This window comes from Trachemys scripta, chromosome 2, assembly GCF_013100865.1.
Source record: "Trachemys scripta elegans isolate TJP31775 chromosome 2, CAS_Tse_1.0, whole genome shotgun sequence".
Lineage (NCBI taxonomy): Eukaryota > Metazoa > Chordata > Testudines > Emydidae > Trachemys > Trachemys scripta.
Genome location: NC_048299.1, coordinates 261,151,896 through 261,166,615, shown reverse-complemented (window position 1 = coordinate 261,166,615; position 14,720 = coordinate 261,151,896). Strand labels below are relative to the sequence as shown.

Genomic DNA, 14,720 nt, shown 5'->3' with positions numbered 1-14,720 from the left:
CCCCAAAAGCCGGACATGTCCGGGAAAATCCGGACGTATGGTAACCCTAGGTTTGTGGGAAGAGAATAGGGGTAGGGAAGGGCCTATGGTATATTAATAAGATTGTACTGTGTTTAGACTTGCTACAGCAGTATACATCTTCAAAGACCTGTACAAATTACCAGTTAATCCTTAAAATACCTACAAGGTATGAAACTATTTCCTGTTCAAATAGGAGGAAAGTCAAGCAAGGGGGAGGCCTGATGATGCATGGTGCTGAGTTGAGGGTGCTTTTCACCTCCCAAGGTGGATCAGCACACTGGTTAAATGTCTGGGCAGAGATCGGAGTGAGGTCTGGCCTATACTACAGGGTTAGGCTGACGAAAGTTGCCTTGTGTCAACCTCGCTGTGGAAGTGTCTTCACTTAAATTTGGCTCCTGCCAATGTAAGTGCCTCTCTACACCGATGTAGTAACACTACCTGCCTGAATGGCATCAAGTCATAGTTGATGTAATTAAGTTGATGCAATGTCAATGTAGTAGACACTGTTGCTTATGTGGACTATTACTAGCTTTCAGGAGCCACCCCATACTGACAATACAATCGATACAAGTGCTTCTGGTAAGGACTGACACACTGAGCCAAGTGTGCAGACACACAAGTGATGTAATAACTTAAGTTGGCATACAGACACCACAGTCAGGTCAATATAATTTTGTAGTGTAGACCTGGCCTTAATTAGGTGAAGCCAGAATCAAAACTCTGGAGTTCCTGACTCCCAACAGTGGTCTCAGCCCACTGATTACATTAGCATCCACTAATAACTTGTTAAATACTATGGGTGAGATTTTCAAAAGCACTCAGCATTGGCCTAGCTCTGCATTAAACCCACCAGTAACTATTAGTAGTAGGATTGGATATTTATTTATGCCCTGATCCTGCAAATTGCTCAGTGGAACTCTGCATGGACACACAGGTTCACCCACACAGAAAAAAAAAAAAAAAAAAAAAATTAACCCATACCCTTTTTCAGACTTTTTTCACACATCAGAAGGATGCAAAAAGGAATCCTCTCCCCCCCCCCCCCCCTTGTCAGTCACCTGTAAAGCTTTTCAGATATTTTAATATCTAAGGATTTGATCCAGCTGAAATTATCTGTGACCTGGTGCAGAGGGGAAGCGTAGGTGCTTTCTGGTTTTTACTCATGGGTTAGTGAATGGACTGTACTGATTTTGGGGACCATCTGTCTTGTCACCTATAAGCACTTAAGTCCCAATACTGCAATGAGCTTCATGCAGATGGACCATTGCATCGGTGTTGATCTTATTGGCAGATCGGGGCTGAAGACCACTCTAGCCTGGAGTAACTTCTCTGTGCTGTTTTGCATGGAGATGTTCAGTAATTTCCCACATAAAACAAGAAAATATTGTTTCCTCAAACATGTTATTTAGAAATACCCCCTTCAACTGTATTAAAATGAAAATGTAGGATTCATAGTTTCCACTGATGGATCTGACACTTCTCACTGGAATCCAATAGAGCCAGGTTTTTGCAAAATTGGATTTAATTTCACAAGTGGAAGTCTTGGGAATTACAAAGTCATTTTACTACTAATTTTTATTACCCTTGTGAACGGGTGGGGGAGAACAGAGTTGATCTTAAAAGTTTACCTTTGTCCTGCATTGTTTGTATTGATGTATTAAACAAATGAAGTATTATCTGTAGTTAATGAATTGAACTGATAGTTTTGTCACTGTGTCCTTCAAGATTTTAGAACTAGTAGATCTCCTCCTCTCACCTCTTTGTGTTCGAAGTGCTAAACCAGCTTTTTTTAGTAGATTGTAAGAGGAAAATGAACTTTTCTGCTTTTTCGATTCCCAATTGGTTTCTCAACTTTGAATCACCTAGTCATTGAACTGAACTACTTGAATAAACTGAAATGAAGAAAATGTTCGTTCTGTGCCTGCAGAAGAGGCTACTCCTGTCAAAAGCTGGTTTAGCACTTCGAACACCAGTCACAAGTGCTTAGCCAGTGACTTCCACCAGTGCAGTGGTTTGACTTCAAAATTTCACCAGCAAACAGGTACTGCTTGCATATTTTTTACTTCATTTAAATTATTTTAATAGATTATAACAATTTATGTTAAGTCCTAAACTTTACTTTAATCTCATTTAATTTTAAATAGGTTTACTTTGAAGGAAAAAAAATAATTTGAAAGTTAAAAATAAATTTACTTATTTAATTTTTATTTTTATCCATCCTGATTTAAACACACTGTCCCTCTACTCTAAGATTATTATTTACCTGTTCAATATAGGAATGATGCTTCATCTGTTCTAAAATAATCCTCAATTATGTTACTGACAATAGTAGTTTTAATGTTGACATATGGAGCAACACTGTAATATATAATTTAATGGAATGTTTTTAGTGTGTATTCTGTTTGGAAGGCAAGTATAACATCAACATTAACAAGGCAATTTTTATTAAAACTGATTTGATTATTTTAATGTCAGATAATAGAAGATACAATTTTAGGTTTAGACACTCTTCTTCTTGGCCACCCCTCAGTATTATGTCATTTGGGTCTTTGAAATAAGAGTGGACTCTGATTTCCTTGGGCAGCTTGCATTTTCTGAGTTCTTTTCTGTTGCTTTTTAAATGTGAACTGCAATGGTTTTAAAGTAAATACAGAATCTGTTTATAACATTCTAGGGGCCTGCTCCTGTTTAAGTCAATGGTAAATTCCCTTTAACTCCAGTGGGAGCAGGATTGGGCCTTAAAAGCATGAGCAGGCTGCACAAATGTTTTAAAATATATTGGCAATTTAAATCTAATCTTTAAAAGGGATGCTATTAGGTATCTAAAATTTTTTATTTAAAAAGAACACAGATCTAATTTTAATTAAAATGTTTGCATAAAATTAACAACAACAAAGATTTTTTTCACATCACCTTTCCTGTGCAAATTTTGCAGCATTATGCTAGTGCATGAGAACCAGAGTCATTAGTCTATTTTGTGTATTCAGTGTAACAAAAAAAAAAGTAAATGAAAGTAAGTAAAGTAAGCAAAAAGTAAGCCACATAGATGATTAAAATAAAACTTTTTTTTTTCTTCAGTTTTACTATTCTGCTGTGTTGCTAAAAACTTGGGTAATAGTTTTTCAAAAATTATAACTTCCTTATTTTAGAAAAATTATAGCATCGGGTTAAAAGGGATTTCCTCTTTTACTTTCCTGCTAGGAGCTAAGAGCAGGGTTCTCTTGTTCTCCTACAAGAGTTGGTCACATGAACAACAGCTACTCTGCTTTAGAAAAAGGATGCAGCCCCCTGTATTGCCTGAATGTTAATGATGTCACCAACTCTTTTCTGAAAAACATGGAATCCTGAACTCAGGTCTTGGCAAGTACTCTGTTGCCTTGTTAAAATGGATCTATGTTGTATTGAATATAGCTAAACTTAAAAATATATTAACTGTCAATGTTTAAATTCAGATACTTTTTTCCAGATAAGAAATTTTTTTTCTTCAGAGGTGTTGTTTACATGGGAGCCGTATCGGTTTAATTTAAACTGATTTAGTTTAACTGGTGTCCTATATGGATACTCTCATTTCAGTTTAAGGCCTTGTCTACACTTTAGAAGTTTTTCCATTTTATCTGTGACAGTATAGTTGCAGCTGCAAAAACCATATGAGATGCAGTTGTATGAGTATAAAAGTGCTTATATCGATATAATTCTAATTTATGACTTGAAATAAGCTATATTGGAATAAAGCATCGTATACCAATATAACTGTATCTACACTAAGGCTTTTATGGGTATAACTACATTAGCAAAAATCACATACCCCTTGACAACATAGTTATGTTGGGAAAACTTTAAATATTTAGTTTAAACCTGTTCCCAATTGACTTAAGCAAAACTGAAATAAGCATGTCCACACAGGGCTTTGCACTGATTTAACTAAATTGGTTTAACTAAATCAGGCAACTTTTTCATGTAGACAAAACCACAGTGGAATGCTGTGGCCCTGTCTACATTACAACCATCTACACTACTATCGAAAAACAAATTTGTTACTAACATGATTGGGTCTAAACATGGTGTATAGCCATACTCAATGCAAATAATACTCAATGCCAGGTTCTGTCACATATTGAGTAGCCCATTATTCTTCAAGAAGTCCAATTGAAATCAATGGGAGTACTCATGGTGTAAGGTGGCAGAATCTGGCCCTCAGGTGCTATGGCAACTAATTGTGTTTTGCTTAAAGCAGAGTTTAGATTGGCATGTGGTTGTCTTATAGTAACTTTTTTTTTCCTGAGTGGAGGGGGACCCCCTGCCTATGCAGCCAGTTTTGGTAAATCCTTCTTTCTTCCATCTTCTTCTGCCCACCCACTTCCTGGATCCCAATAAGATCTCTCTGAGATAGGGCATCCCAGAATGCACTGCCACTTGTGCTGTTGATGCTGCTCTGTTGCATTTTCCCCTGACATTCTATCCCAGGGGTCAGCAACCTGCAGCATGCATGCCAAAGGCGGCACGCAAGCTGATTTTTAGTGGCAATTTGCTGCCAGCCGGGGTCCCGGCCGCCAGCCCCGTTCAGTCCGCTGCCTGCCTGGATGGACGGAACCCCGGGCCAGCAGCGGGCTGAACGGGGCTGGTGGCCGGGACCCCGGCTGTCAGAGGCCAGCGGACAGAACCCCAGACCGGCAGCAGGCTCAGCGGTTCAGCCCGCTGCCAGTCTGGGGTTCCGTCCGCCGGCCTCTGTAAATGTAAAATGTATAACTGGCACACGAAACCTTAAATTACAGTAAATAAATGAAGACTTGGCATGCCACTTCTCAAAGGTTGCCAACCCCTGTTCTATCCTATACTGAGACACTGTGATACCTGCCCAGATTTTCCTAGAGCGCATATGTAGATACTCTGTCTCTCCATATGTTAGTTTTCTAACAAACTTAATTGACATGAGGATGTGTTCTGAAAAAAGCTGCTGTGTGGACCATGTTTTCTTTGAGGTCAGAGGAGTGTATCCCAGACTGGATCTGAAAACACCATTGTACTTGTAGTGTGGACAGACTCTATCTGTCTCTTCCCCATAGATAGGGTACAGTCCTGCTCTAGCATGGAGGTGAACTAGATGATTTGTTAGCTCTTCTCCATCTCTAATTTCTATGATTCTGTTTGTAACTTTAAGGCTACATGTGTAGTCTGTTAACGATTCAGTATAGAAAATATTTTTGTGTTGACTTCTTAAAAATCAAAGATCCAATCACAATCTCTATTTTCTGCATCATAGAAAGTGGGGAGACTAGTCTTGAGGTGAAGTAGGTAGGGGGATCAGAGCGGTCTATCCTGCTCTGACCTCTAGGATCTTGTGCAAGTCATTTGACCTCTCAGTCTATCAAAACAGGGCCAATCATGTTAACCGATTGTGTTTGTAGCCTGGCCAGTATGCGTTCAAAAATGTTAGCCTGCATTTTAGCAAGCATTAAGAGGACTTTTCAATCATATTGAGCTAATTCCACATTAGCTAACACAATTGAAAAACATCCTTTTTGCCTGTCAAGAGAGGGTCTAAGTGCCTACATTTTCCAATCTGTGAAAAGGGGCTGATGAATTCTCTCATAGAGGTACTGAGACTTAGTAATTCAGCATCTATAATGTGTTTTGTGATTGTTGAAAAGTTTAAGTGGAGAGTATCGGATGTCTGACATTTATACACTTGTAGCTGTAGTGAAGCATGTAGTGGTGCCTATTAAGGTTGCCTATTACTTTCCATTATAAACTGTTGTTACATTACACTGAATATGCTTCCAGACTGCTCTAAAGACTTCATTATTATTCCCAAGTGATGTCATGCAGCTATAGCTCTATTTGTGGTGCAGGCAAAATGGGTCCTCTTCCTTCATCTGTCTTGATTCTTATATTGGCAACTATCACTGTGGTATCTGAAACGATGCTGCTTATGTACCTGCAAATGCCATTTTTTGTAGAAGAAGGAGCACCAGCTTGGGAGCCAGGAGTCCATGAGTTCTTGTTGCACCTATTCCACTGACCAGTGTTAAGGGTTGAAAAGTCTACAAAACTATTATTATTGAGCTAGGTTTCACACTACTGCTCTAGGAGAAGGCAAATATCAGTACATAGACCAACACAGGTTGCAGAAGGTCACTGCTGTCCGAGTCCATTTCCAATATAGCAGGCACCTCTCATTCAGTTAGCCACACTGGCTCTCAGAAAAAATGGGAGATCTGTGCTTAGCTATGCTGTTTGTAAAATGAAGCTACTTCTGTATGCCCACTTCTCAAAGTGCATTGAGATCAACAGATGAATAAATACAGTGTAAATGCACAAAGTATTGTTTAAAAAAAAAAAACCCTCAGTAGTCCTAACTATGAATCCCTTGTTCTAACCACTACAGTTCAATCCCTTACCAAAGCCAGGAATGGACCCCAACAATCCTGATGTCCACATTCTACTGCTGTCTAGAATATAGTTGCATATGAAGGACTTTCTTCTATTCATTTTTCTATTAAAAAAATATAGACTGGATGATGTAATTATCCCTTCTGGCCTTAAACTCTGTGGGAAGGAAAACAAAACAAAACAAAGAAAAGCTGCTCTTATGGAGCCTGACCATTAAAATTAATAGGAGTCTCACAATCTCATCACAGTTCAGGTGGTGGCTTGGCAATCATCCCTTACTGCTTGCGCTAAAAACATAAGAACGGCCATACTGGGTCAAACCAAAGGCCTGTCTAGCCCAGTATCCTGTCTTCCGACAGTGGCCAATGTCAAGTGCCCCGGAGGGAATGAACAGAACAGGTAAATCAAGTGATCCATCCCCTGTCGCCCATTCCCAGCTTCTGGCAAACAGAGGTGTGGGATACCATCCCTGCTCATCCTGGCTAATAGCCATTGATGGACCTATCCTCCATGAATTTATCTAGTTCTTTTTTGAACCCTGTTATAGTCTTGGCCTTCACAACGTCCTCTGGCAAGGAATTCCACAGGTTGACTCTGCATTGTGTAAAAAAGTACTTCCTTTTGTTTGTTTTAAACCTGCTGCCTATTCATTTCATTTGGTGGTCCCTAGTTCTTGTGTTATGAGAAGGAGTAAATAACACTTCCTTATTTAATTTTTCCACACCAGTCATGATTTTATTAGACCTCTATCATATCCCCCCTCAGTCATCTCTTTTCCAAGATGAAAAGTCCCAGTCTTATTAATCTCTCTTCATATGGCAGCCATTCCATACCCCTAATCCTTTTTGTTGCCCTTTTCTGATCCTTTTTCAACTCCAATATGTCTTTTTTGAGATGGGGCAACCACATCTGCACGCAGTATTCAAGATGTGGGCATACCATGGATTTATATAGAGGCAATATGATATTTTCTCTTTTATTATCTATCCCTTTCTTAATGATTCCAAACATTCTGTTCACTTTTTTGACTGCCACTGCACATTGAGTGGATGTTTTCAGAGAACTATCCAGAATGACTCCAAGATCTATTTCTTGTCTGGTAACAGCTAATTTAGACACTTTATTCATTTTATATGTATAGTTGGGATTATGTTTTCCAGTGTTCATTACTTTGCATTTATCAACATTGACTTTCATCTGCCATTTTGTTGCCCAGTCACCCAGTTTTGTGAGATCCTTTTATAGCTCTTCGCAGTCTGCCTGGGACATCACTATCTTGAGTAGTTTTGTATCATCTGCAAATTTGCCACCTCACTGTTTACCCCTTTTTCCAGATCATTTATGACTATGTTGAATAGGACTGGGCCCAGTACAGACCCCTGGGGGACACCACTATTTACCTCTCTCCATTCTGAAAACTGACCATTTATTCCTACCCTTTGTTTCCTATCTTTTAACCAGTTACCAATCCATGAAAGAACCTTCCGTCTTATCCCATGTCTGGTTACTTTGCTTAAGAGCCTTTGGTGAGGGACCTTGACAAAAGCTTTCTGAAAATCTAAATACACTGGATCCCCCTCGTCCACGTGCTTGTTGACCACCTCAAAGAATTCTTGTAGATTGGTGAGGCATGATTTCCCTTTATAAAAAACTATGTTGACTCTTCCCCAACAAATTATGTTCATCTATGTGTCTGACAATTTTGTTCTTTACTATAGTTTCAACCAGTTTGCCTGGTACTGAAGTCAGGCTTACTGGCTGTAATTGTCGGGGTCACCTCTGGAGCCCTTTTTAAAAATTGGCATCACATTACCTATCGTCCAGTCATTTGGTACAGAAGCTGATTTAAATGATAAATGACAGACAACAGTTAGTAGTCCTGCAATTTCACATTTGAATTTCTTCAGAACTCTTGGGTGAATACCATCTGGTGCTGGTGACTTATTACTGTTTAGTTTATCAATTTGTTCCAAAATCTCCTCTGACACCTCCATCTGGGACAGTTCCTCAGATTTGTCACCTAAAAAGAATGGCTCAGGTTTGAGAATCTCCCTCACATCCTCCACCGTGAAGACCAATGCAAAGAATTCATTTAGGTTCTCTGCCATGGCCTTATCGTCCTTGAGTGCTCCTTTGGCATCTCGATTGTCCAGTGGCCCCACTGGTTGTTTAGCAGGCTTTCTGCTTTTGATCTACTTAAAAAATTTTTTGCTATTACTTTGAGTCTTTGGCTAGCTGTTCTTCAAATTCTTTTTTGGCCTTCTAATTATATTTTTACACTTCATTTGCTGGAGTTTATGCTCCTTTCTATTTTCCTCACTATGATTTAACTTCCACTTTTTAAAGGATGCCTTTTTGCCTCTCACTGCTTCTTTTACTTTGTTGTTTAGCCATGGTGGCTCTTTTTTGGTTCTCTTACTATGTTTTTTAATTTGGGGTATATATTTAAGTTGAGCCTCTATTATGGTGTCTTTAAAAAGTTTTATGCAGCTTGCAGGGATTTTACTTTTGGTGCTGTACCTTTTAATTTCTGTTTAACTAACCTCATTTTTATGTAGTTCCCCTTTCTGAAATTAAATGCTACATTGTTGGGCTGCTGTGGTGTTTCCCCCGCCACAGGGATGTTAAATTTGATTATATAATGGTCAGTATTACCAAGCAGTAATATTCACCTCTTGGACCAGATCCTGTGCTCCACTTAGGACTAAATCAAGAATTGCCTCTCTTGTGGGTTCCAGGACTAGCTGCTCTAAGAAGCAGTCATTTAAGGTGTCAAGAAACTTTATCTCTGCATCCCTTCCTGAGGTGATATGTACCCAGTCAATATAGGGATAGTTGAAATCCCCCATTATTATTGAGTTCTTTTATTTTAATAGCCTCTCTAATCTCCCTGAGCATTTCACAGTCACTATCACCATCCTCGTCAGGTGGTCTGTAATATATCCCTACTGCTATATTCTTCTTATTCAAACATGAAATTACTATCCATTGAGATTCTGTGGCACAGTTTGGTTCATTTAAGATTTTTACTTCATTTGATTCTATGCTTTCCTTCACATATAGTGCCACTCCCCCACTAGCACGACCTGTCCTTCCGATATATTTTGTACTCTGGTATTACTGTGTCCCATTGATTATCCTCATTCCACCAAGTTTCTGCGATGTCTATTATATCAATAGTCTCATTTAATACGAGGCACTCTAGTTCGCCCATCTTATTATTTAGACTTCTAGCATTGGTATATAAGCACTTTAAAAACTTGTCACTTTTTAGCTGTCTGCCATTACATGATGTAATTGAATGGGATTTTTTTTCTTTTGACTGTTTCTCATCAGATCCTACCTGTATTTTATCATCTTCCAACCTCTCCTCCTTATTAGGACATAGGGAATCTCCATTTATAGATCCTCCCCTAAAGGATGTCGCTGTCCGAATTACGCGCTCTTCTGCACCTGTTGGCTTTCCCCCAGCCCTTAGTTTAAAAACTGCTCTACGACATTTTTAATTTTAAGCGCCAGCAAACTGGTTCCATTTTGGTTTAGATGGAGCCCATCCTTCCTGTATAGGCTCTCCCTTACCCAAAAGTTTCCTAATAAATCTAAACCCCTCTTCCCTACACCATCATCTCACCCACATTGAGACCCTGCAGTTCTGCCTGTCTAACTGGCCCTGCATGTGGAACTGGAAACATTTCAGAGAATACTACCATGGAGGTCCTGGACTTCAATCTCTTACCTAGCAGCCTAAATTTGGCCTTCAGAACCTCTCTCCTATCCTTCCCTATGTCATTGGTACCTCATGTGCCACGACCACTGGCTCCTTCCCAGCACTACACATAAGGCTATCTAGATGTCTGGAGAGATCTGCAACCTTCACACCAGCCAGAAAAGTCCCCTGTGGTTCTCCCAGTCAATGCATACCTAGCTATGTATGTTTCTAATGGTGTGAGTAAAGGCTCTGCAGCTCTATGAATCCTGCAGCCATGCTTAAAGAGCACAAACTTCTGTTCGTTACAAAATACAGCCGTTTGTGAATCTGGGGTGTTATTGTTAGTGTAAAGAAATGAAAAAAGATGCATGACAATGATCAACAAACTGAACAGAGCACTTAAAACAAAACAAACAAAGTCCATATATACCTGTGTGACTCTTACATACAACACTGCTTAGCTTTTTTTACTTAAAATGTTTTTCTTTGCCTTTTTGGGGGGGGGGGGGGGGGGGGGAATGCGCTTTTTGGGGGTTTTTTGTTTATTTTTTAAATATGGGAGTGTTGTGATTTCTTGTCTCATGTTCAAATTTGAGATTCAAGATGTCATTGACAAGTCTCCTAAAAATAAACTCCTTGTCTGAAATGACACCACACTGCTGATTGTCTAATACTGCAGCTTATGAAACGAAAGGTTATTTTCACTTCTTAATTGGTGCAACTTCTCTTACATTTAATGAAGATTTAAATTTAGGTAAAGTGTCTATTAATGGAGAGGGGGAAAATGAAAATTGCAATAAACTCAGAAATATGTGCAGAGTGCCCCACTAACTGGCATTCAGCACAGAAAAAACATTCTAACTTTTAAGAATTTATACTGTAAGTGTGAAAGGCCCCTAGAGGCCTCCTAATTCAGCAAGAAACTTGAGCACATGGCTAACTTCAAGCATGAGTAGTCCCACTGAAGTCAATTCATGTGCTTAAGCAGCTTGTTGAATCAGGGCCAGAGCTCAGTTAGGAGGGGAATTTTGTGAAAATTTCTGGTCTTTAATTCAGTTTTCAGTTTTACTTTGCACTTCATCTTTAAGCAATAGTGCCTTCAGAACCAGGCAGTCAGTGAACACCTGGAGGAATTGACTATATAAGACAAAACTAAAGACAATTAATTCAGCCAATCAATAATTGATAAAAGATGACCAGCCTGGGTGATCGTCGATGCTATTAAACCATGGAAAATACAGAAAGCGTAAGGCATCCTACTACTCCGGACTGACAAGGTGAAATGTTATAGGCAGCTTGACAGCTGGTCAATTAAAACAAAAAGTGAAAAGTCGTTTCATGCTTCAGCTTCTCCTGAGTCACATGCTAATGTTTCTATTTTTACAATCACGTTTTGGGTTTGTTTGTTTTTTTTATCTTTTTTTATTCTCTCGGCCCATACTAGGTGAAAGTTCCATACAAACAGGGAGAAATGACTATTCACAAAGTAAACTGTATGAACGCAGGGAAGAAAAAAATCTTTCATTTCTTACAGTATAAGCTGGCTGTTGTCGAATTACAAGATAAAAATTAAGATAGAAATGTGACTTTTTTTTCCCTCCTTTAAATATTTTTCCTCTGTAATTCCCATTTTCTTTCTCCCTCAACTTCTTACCTGTAGGAGGCAGCAGGCTTCTGTCTGTTTCGAAAATATTTATATGCAGCTTCATGGTTCACCCAACTTTTGACATTAACTGAGAACTTTTTGAGACTTAAAATAATAGGAAAGGGTTAACTGGTAATGTGAACCCCCTTTTTTTTTTTTTTTTTTTTTCCCCAGTTTTCTGAACATCATTGTTCTCAGCAGTTTCCCCTTCAGCTTTAAAAGTTAAGGTTGAAGGCTGTGAACTTGCACAGATTTTTCATATGCTGTAACTTTGAAGTCAGTGGGATTATTCATAATACATAAAATTAAGCACAGATGTAAATCTTTCCAGGATTGTGGCTCAAACCTGAAAGTTCAAGGTAAAATTACAAAAGTAAGGAGTTTTTAGCAATGAGTAAACCTTAAGGGATTAAAAAGCCTGATCTATATATTTATTTTAAGGTATTTAAGCACCTAACTCCTATTTAAATCAGTGGGAGATAGGCGCCCAGTTATGTTTAGAAATCTGACTTTAGTAAATTTCATTTGCTGTTAGCTGCATTGTGTCAAAATAAATACAATTTTCTAAAATTACTTTATCTCCTTTCATAGAACTGCTTGCACAAAGAAGCATGTTGTTTTCCTGGTAAAAAGGCTAGAGGGATGACATAGTATGTTTTAAATTTAGGCACCACAAATCAAAATAGAGACTTCTGCACTCACTGACACCATCTACCACTTGAGAATTGGTCGGTATGTTGGTAAGACTCTTACTTCGCTATGGCAGCCCTGTGTGAAAGAACAGTTATGTTATGTGATCTAGAAGAGAGTAACATTTTCAAAAGTGATCCTAAGTCTCACTGAAAGTCAGTTGCTTGATATTAAGAGTTGAGGCAAAGGCTATCCTAAAATTTTGGGAGTAGGGTGAACTCAGATTAGACATGTAGGATGGAAGTTTCAGAATCATGCAGTTAACCTAACTGATCCCATTGAAGTCAATAGTTTTACTATTGACTTCGGTGGGAGCGGAGATAGGCCATTGATTGAGTGTTTTTGACAATTTTACCCATAAACTCTTAAATACAAATTAAAGTACTTTGCAATATTGCCATCTTTTTTTTTTTTTTTTTTTCTAAATGTAAACTGTGTGTTTTAAAATATTTTATATTTTATCTCTTGCTTCTAAATTTAGTGGGGAAATCATTTTGGAATATGATTTTGTAATGTTCTGTTAACATTTTTTTTTTTATTTTTTATTTTTTAGTCTAACTATTCCATTCTTTTTTGCAATCCAAGTAAATAAGCTAATGCCGGATATGCTCAAATGCATTTTTTAAATTAACATTCTGATGAAAGGAATTCTCTGAATATAATATATAATGTACACTACAGGGATATACTGGCATTTCTTTTGAAGGGTCTTATGTAAAGATTACATTAGCAGAGATTTCTCGAGTGTTAAATCTATTTTTTTAAACCGAGGAAAAAGGTATGTGTACAGAAAAATATTCCAAAGAAGGTACACGTGTGGAGTTGTGATTCCGTAAAAGAAGGGATTTGATTTAGACCTCTGTTCAGGAAAGCGTTTTAAGCATATGCTTATGTACTTTCCTGAATTAGGACCTTAATCAGTAAACAAAAGAATTTGTAAACATCTGTACATTTCATACTTTAAACAGAGACCGACTTTGTTCACTCCTTGAAAAGACAGGATATGCTCAGGTTTACATTTCAAGCAGGAGAGGTTCTTCTAAAAACAGCAATACATTCTGTGTTCACAAGCAACAGACTTAAGATAAACTTTATCAAACTGTGTCTTTGCCAGCTTTTTCCTTTATACTCTATGATTTCATGTGCTGTATTATGCAGCACTAGGGGACAGTACTTCTCGCTAGCAATCGCAGTGCATAACTGGATGCTGATGATTAGGTGAACTGATTCCCCGCAGGCTGCTACCAGTGTGATAGTGTTGCACTCTTTCAAAAACTGAGTGTGTTGTACAGCACTATGTGCAGCTAAGTATAATCACTTGTTTCTCCTTTGCATTGAAGAAAAATTTGAAGCTAAGGATAATTACTTTTTTTCAAAATGGGGGATAAGGAATCAAGTGACTATACTATGTATAACAAATATTTCATTCCCTTTCTCATTTTTTCAGTTTCCATTCCTTTCTTTCATTTACACTCTTTTTTTCTCTCTCTCCTCTAAAGCTGAAGACATTGTCCTTCCAGTTGAGGTCTGCTAAATACTATTCCCTTTGTAATGCTATCTGAAACAGCCAAGATGGATTGTTGCTCCGTGGTGTTCTCTGAGTACTCTGCCACCTTGGAAGCTAAGGACCACATTCAAGAGTCAGACTCTAATCCTCTGGCTGTAAACTCGTGTGTCTGAGGATTTTCTTGTGTAGAAGCTAACATTTGACTGTATTTCAAGGAGAAAACAATTAAAGAGATTACAACTCTCTGCAGAAGTTTGTGGGACACTTTCCTATGCACTGTGCCCACAGGATGAAACTCAATCCTTTGGCACCTTTTAGGAATACAGTATATGAAATTGCTCTCTTCCTTAAATCTATGTAAATCTGCATAATTTGGTATATTTTTAATTGTAGATATATTTTGTATCTGTTCATTCTTTCTCGTCTGAGAAATAGACAGGGATCTCTGTGCCTGAAGTGCATAATTTTGGTTAGTGTCTCTTCGTTGTTTCAGCCCATGTTTGTTCTGGTATAATTCAACTAACCATGTTCTCAGTAGTGCACACAGTGATGCATGCTGGCACACTTTAATTAACCAGCCTGTGTAGCAATTAACTTAAACTAGTTTGGAATAGAATTTTCAAATCCTGAATTTCAGTGATATTTGGGGGACAGAGGATGAGGTCCTTACCCCCTCTCTGCCAGAGTGACATTAAAAAGGTCTCTAAAAGTCCCATATTCACACGGGGGGAAGATGGCCCCAGCATAGATACTGTGGA

At 38.3% G+C, this 14,720-nt stretch overlaps 1 protein-coding gene across 7 annotated transcripts in view; it reads left to right on the top strand.

The window, feature by feature from the left end:
* The window catches only part of ZHX1 (zinc fingers and homeoboxes 1), a 30,968-nt gene that overhangs the window by 4,503 nt on the left and 11,745 nt on the right, over window positions 1-14,720 (top strand). For 4 of the 7 annotated variants that reach the window (XR_004644808.1, XR_004644809.1, XR_004644813.1 and 1 more), the window contains one exon: window positions 1,818-2,062. The gene's annotated coding sequence lies outside the window, so the exon portion shown is untranslated. Of the gene's footprint in view, window positions 1-1,817; window positions 2,063-12,356; window positions 12,506-13,954; window positions 14,432-14,720 lie in introns of all 7 variants that reach the window. The other 3 variants (XR_004644811.1, XR_004644810.1, XR_004644812.1) reach the window with 3 other exon arrangements.